At 40.9% G+C, this 6,722-nt stretch overlaps 1 protein-coding gene across 3 annotated transcripts in view; it reads left to right on the plus strand.

Annotated features, from left to right (window-relative positions):
- Window positions 1-6,722, plus strand: part of CUNH20orf194 (chromosome unknown C20orf194 homolog) — a 257,297-nt gene that overhangs the window by 62,699 nt on the left and 187,876 nt on the right. The window lies entirely within an intron of this gene.

Raw genomic sequence — 6,722 nt, forward strand, 5'->3', positions numbered from 1 at the left:
GTAGCCTCAGCTGGCCTGGAACTCACTATGTAGACCAGGCTGGCCTTGAACTCACAGAGATCCGCCAGCCTCTGCCTCCCAAGTGCTGTGATTAAAAGCGTGCACCACTATGCCCAGCTATTATTTTTATTTTATGTGTATGCGTGTATTGCCTGCATGTAGGTAAGCGTACCCGTGTTGTGCAATACCGGCGGAGGACAGAAGAGCCTGTCAGATCCCCTGGAACTGGAGTTATGGATAGTTGTTAGCTGCCATCTGGGTCCTGGGATTCGAACCCGTGTCTTCTGCAAGAACAGCCAGTGTTCTTAACTGCTGAGCCATCTCTCCAGCCCTCTTATACCAGCTTCTTTACTAGAAGGGAATTCAGCTTTCAGTATGGTAGCGTCCCCAACTAGTAATTATGTTGGGTGCTAGTTAATAATTCTATACCTCTGAATAACACACTTTCACCACTTAAGCCTCCAAGTCTTGAGTGCCAAGCTGTCTTTCCAAGCCAACATTGGTAGTGTGTAGCTACCAGGTTCATGCAAAGGCATTCCATGACTAAAGTATCTATTTTGAAAACTGGGGAATAGAACCTCCCAAAAGCCATTTAACCGAAAAGATCAGAGGAACTATCTAGAGCTTGCTTTTGAGCCTACTTCGGGCTTAGACTGTCATTATTTAGTTCTTCGATGTACCATGGCAGTCCAGAACAAGCCCTCCTGGCTATCTGGAGCATATTTCAGAGCATTTTACATACATACACACACACACACACACACACACACACACATACATATATCACTCTCGTTTCCTACTATTCTGTGCTCATTCTCCTCTTGCCAGCCCTCCTTTAATAATAGTTCACAGATTGCTTTAGTTTCTGGCTCATCTATTCCTTTTCATTGGTACAAATGAACAGATAATGTATATTTTTATATCCTCTTCTATCTTACACGGAAGAGTACCATCAAGTCATTCCCACTGTTCTTTTTTCACTTGACAATAAGTTCTGATGGGTATAGTAGCACACAACTGTGGTTCTGGAGGCTAAGACAGGATTGGATTGCATAATGAGACCCTGTCTCAAACACAACACACAAAACTCCTAAGTCCTGGAACTCTCTCCGGATCACTTTGTTGAGATATTCCTCTTTTTTTGTAGTGCATCATTTGTCTCTGCTTCTCTGTATTTCTCTCCGCTTCTCTCTTATGTATGCATATTTAGATTGTTTTCAGAATTTTGTCATGGCAAACAGTGCCGTAGTAAACAGTTTTATGCTTGAACATTTTCATACTTTTAGGCATATATATATAACTAGAAATAGTAATTATTTGTGCCAAAAAGGTAACTGCATATGTAGTTGTGTTGGCTATTGCCAAATTCCCCTTAAGAAGGGTTGTACTCGGGGTTGGAGCGATGGCTCAGCAGTTAAGCTCTTGCAGAAGATCCAGGTTTGGTTCCCAGCACCCACATGGCAACTAACAACCGTCTATAGCTACAGTTCCAGGGCATCTGACAACCCCTTCTGATTTCTGCAAGAATTACATGACACAGGTGCACTTATATACATGGAGATAATACACGTGTACACCTAAAAAAGAAGGGTTGCACTAATTTGCATTCCTACTAATTGCATATTAAAATGCCTATTGCTTCACAGCCTCACCAATAGAATATTTTGTCTTAACCTTAAAATTTTTCAGTCTTGTGCCTGGAAAGATGGCTTATCAGTTAGGAATACAAACTGTTGTCACAGAGGACTAGAATTCAATATCAGCAACCCCTTCAAGAAGCTCTGGTCTCTGTGGGCCCCTGCACTCATGTACACATGCACACAGATACACATACACACACACACACAAATTAATTAAAAATAAAATAAATCAACCAAGTGTGGTGGCACATGCCTTTAATTATTGCACTTGGGAGGTAGAAGCAGGTAAATCTTTGCATTCAAGACCAGCCTGATCTAAAATAGCAAGTTTCAGGCCAGCTAGGGCTACATAGTGAAACCCTGTCTCAAAAAAAAAAGAAAAGAAATTAAATTTTTTATTTGTTTTATTTATTTATTTTTTTTCAGTCTCAGGGGTTGGAGAGATGACTGAGTGGTTAAGAGCTCTTGCAGATGACCCAGGTTCAGTTCCCAGCACCCACATGACATCTAACAGCCATCCTAACTCCAGTTCCAGGGGATCCAAGCCTTCTTCCTAACTCCACAGACATTGCATGACACAAGTGCACTTACACATATGCAGGCAATACACTTATTCACATAAAATAAAAATAATAAATAACGGGCTGGAGAGATGGCTCAGTGGTTAAGAGCACTGACTGCCCTTGCAGAGGACCGGGCTTCATTCCCAGCACCTATGTGGGAGATTACAGGCATCCCTAACTCAGGTTCCACAGGAATCTGACATCATCTCTGACCTCTGTGGGATTGCATGACATGGGTGCAGTTGCATACATGTAGACAATACGCTCATATACATAGAAATAAAAATAATAAATAAAATGTTTGAAAAATAACAAAATATTAAAAATAATTTTTTTCACTCTCATAGATGAGAAATGGTATCTCAGTCTTTTAATTCAAGTTTCTCTAATTCCACATGGCAACTAACAACCGTCTATAGCTACAGTTCCAGGGCATCTGACAACCCCTTCTGATTTCTGCAAGAATTACATGACACAGGTGCACTTATATACATGGAGATAATACACGTGTACACCTAAAAAAGAAGGGTTGCACTAATTTGCATTCCTACTAATTGCATATTAAAATGCCTATTGCTTCACAGCCTCACCAATAGAATATTTTGTCTTAACCTTAAAATTTTTCAGTCTTGTGCCTGGAAAGATGGCTTATCAGTTAGGAATACAAACTGTTGTCACAGAGGACTAGAATTCAATATCAGCAACCCCTTCAAGAAGCTCTGGTCTCTGTGGGCCCCTGCACTCATGTACACATGCACACAGATACACATACACACACACACACAAATTAATTAAAAATAAAATAAATCAACCAAGTGTGGTGGCACATGCCTTTAATTATTGCACTTGGGAGGTAGAAGCAGGTAAATCTTTGCATTCAAGACCAGCCTGATCTAAAATAGCAAGTTTCAGGCCAGCTAGGGCTACATAGTGAAACCCTGTCTCAAAAAAAAAAGAAAAGAAATTAAATTTTTTATTTGTTTTATTTATTTATTTTTTTTCAGTCTCAGGGGTTGGAGAGATGACTGAGTGGTTAAGAGCTCTTGCAGATGACCCAGGTTCAGTTCCCAGCACCCACATGACATCTAACAGCCATCCTAACTCCAGTTCCAGGGGATCCAAGCCTTCTTCCTAACTCCACAGACATTGCATGACACAAGTGCACTTACACATATGCAGGCAATACACTTATTCACATAAAATAAAAATAATAAATAACGGGCTGGAGAGATGGCTCAGTGGTTAAGAGCACTGACTGCCCTTGCAGAGGACCGGGGCTTCATTCCCAGCACCTATGTGGGAGATTACAGGCATCCCTAACTCAGGTTCCACAGGAATCTGACATCATCTCTGACCTCTGTGGGATTGCATGACATGGGTGCAGTTGCATACATGTAGACAATACGCTCATATACATAGAAATAAAAATAATAAATAAAATGTTTGGAAAATAACAAAATATTAAAAATAATTTTTTTCACTCTCATAGATGAGAAATGGTATCTCAGTCTTTTAATTCAAGTTTCTCTAATTATGAATAGGTTTGAACATTCTTTTTATGTGTTTGGAGGACCATTTTTGGGGTCCTTTTTTATTTTTTTTTATTGAATTTTTGTGTATTTCATACAGCAAATCATCTTTTTGTTTGTTTATTTGTTTTTGGTCTTTTTTTTTTGGTGTTTTTGAGACAGGGTCTCCCTGTAGCCCCAGCTGGCCTGGAACTCGTAGACCAGGCTAGCCTCGAACTCACAGAGATCCACCTGCTTCTGCCTCCCAAGTGCCAGGATTAAAGTTGTGTACCACCACACCTGGCAGCAAGTCATCTTTATACCCCCTTCCCCTTTGGCACCCTCCTATACCCCGCCCCCTTTACTGGAGTTCATACCTTTTTCATTTGTGTTAAGGCCAAAATGTAAAGTTAGTGTTCCCAGATGTCCCTCAGTGCAAGTTCATCCACTGGGATCTAGTCATCCTATCTAGAGTCCCTCCCTTTACGAAGATCAGCTCTTCCTTACCCAGCAGTAATCAGCTGCCAGTAATTCAACTGAGACTGGGGCCTACTGTCCATTTCCACAGTTCTGTGCTAGGGTTTTGTCTGCTTAAATTTGCGTGGGTTCTGTGCATGTTGGCACCATTGCTGTAGGTTTGTATGAGAAGGGACCCAGTCACCTGTAGGACTGTTTCCATATGGCCATGTACCTCCTCCCTGGCTCTTAACAGTCTTTCTGCCCCCTCTGCTGCAGTGGTCCCTGAGCCCTGAGTGGGTGGATTTTAATATAGGAGTCCTGTCCAATGACCCAGACTCTACAGACTCATTCTCTGTGTTTTGGCTATTTGTGACCTTTTGCTTTCCTGGCCCTCTGTTTCATGAGGGAGCTTCATGAATGAGAGTTGAAAGATGCATTAGTGTCCTCTTCATCCCTTGTACTCTGTTCTATGAACCTTAGGTGTAGAGGTTGCATCCTAGATGTGCCACTTAGACTTGGACAGTTCACAGACAGTCTCTGTATGTAACCAGTTGTAGAACTCTGTAATTATCTCTGTCTCTTGAAAAAGAAGTTTCTTTGATGGGTGGTGACTGGGATACTTGTCTATAAATTTAAGGATCCATATTTTGCATGACATAGTAAGAAATTACATTTGTCTAGGGATGTGACAGCCTTGGAGTTTTCTCTAAGATCTCTGACCTCTCCAGCTATGTGTATTTGACTAGGTTTACAGTATCACATATGAGTTTCCTCCCATTGAGTGGGTTTAAGTCCAATTAGGTAGCTGTTGATTACCCCCAAGGTAAAAGTGCCACTACTGCACCATTGTCTTTTGCTGTGCTGGTCATTGATGTGGTTTTTAGGTCTTGAAGCTGGGGTTGGACCATCAATTGATGGTCTCCCTTAGCAACTTGGGTATTGCTCTCCAAAGCTATGAGAGCTAACCTTCAGAGGAGGTGGCTTCTAGATCAGTTCCAGCTCTGTTGCTCCAAATCCTGTGTCCACAGTATGTCCTGTCTTCAGCAATAGGGTCTTACCATCAAGTTCTGGGAGAAAATCAAGGACTGTGGCAATAGCCTGTGCAATTTTGGGAGTCTCCTGATCTACCCTGGTCAACAACTCAAAGGAAGGTTTCTTCTGTCTGGCACTGTTTCTTGTTATGTAGCCTTCAGCTGTGCACACAGACTCATATGTAGAGATATTGTATGTGTAATTTTTCAGTAGGTTTTGGGACTAATAAATTCCCACTGGTTTTTTTATACTAGCTAGGCACTATTTCTCCTCTCTCTCTCCCTGTCTTATCCTCCCTCCCTGCCCTCTCCATTTAAAGTGTCCCTGTTTTCCCCATTTCTCCCTTGATAATTTCTGTCTGCTATGGTCCCACCTCTCTTGAGCTCCTTCTTCCCCTTTATTCCCATAGTTCCTTGTATAGCCCTCCTCCCCCTCCCCTTTACCCCCTTTTTACACATTTCTTTCATAGTAACACCTGTCTCCTACTGTTCTCTCTTGCAATCCTACTTTCCCTTTACTTCAGTGGTTCCCTTCCATTTTCCTGGTTCCTGCAGTTACATTAGGATATGTACTCACAAGGATTTGGTGCTAGGATCCACAAATGAGGGAGAACATACATCTTTTGTTTTTCTGAGTCTGTGTTACTTCACTTAGTATAACAGTTTTTAGATCCATCCATTTACCTACAAATTTCATTATTTCATCTTTCTTTACTGCTGAGTAGAACGCCATTGTGTAAATGTACCACATTTTCATTAACCATTCGTCCATTGAGGGGCCCCTAGGGTGCTTCCATCTCTTAGCTATTGTGAAAAGAGCAGCAACAAACATGGTTGTGTAAGTATCTCTACAATATGATGAGTCCTTTGGGTATATGCCAAGGAGTGGTATAACTAGGTCATATGGTAGGTTCATTTTCAGATTTTTTTTTTCTTGATTTTTAAGAGTTCTTTTTTTTCCCATAGAGGTTGCATGAGTTTGCAATCCCACCAGCAGTGAATAGGTGTTCCCCTTTCTCCACATCCTCTCCAGCATTTGGTATCATTTATTCTCTTGATGTTAGCCAGTCTGACTGAGGTAAGAGGAAATCTTAAAGTGGTTTTAATTTGCATTTCCCTAATTACTAAGTTTTTAAGATGTTTCTTAGCCATCTTTATTTCTTCTTTTGAGAACTCTCTGTTTAGATATTTATCCCATCTTTTAATTCGATCATTTGCTTTCTTGCTTGTTTGTTTTTTGTGTTCTGTATATACTCTGGATGTTAAAAATTTGTCAGATGGGTCACTGGTGGGTTTTCTTTTCATGGTCTTTTTTCTTTTGCTGTACAGAAGCTTTTTAGTTTAATGAGGCCTACTTGCTGATTGTTGACCTTAATTCCTGAGCATCCGGTGTCTGACTTAGAAAGTCTTTTCCTACACCTATATCTTGTAGGTTACTGCCAATGTTTTCTTTTAACAGTTTCAGAGTTACCAGTTTCACATTGAAGTCTTTGATCCATTTGGAATTGACTTTTGTGCAAG

The sequence above is a fragment of the Nannospalax galili genome, unplaced genomic scaffold, assembly GCF_000622305.1.
Source record: "Nannospalax galili isolate Female #2095 unplaced genomic scaffold, S.galili_v1.0 scaffold707, whole genome shotgun sequence".
NCBI lineage: Eukaryota > Metazoa > Chordata > Mammalia > Rodentia > Spalacidae > Nannospalax > Nannospalax galili.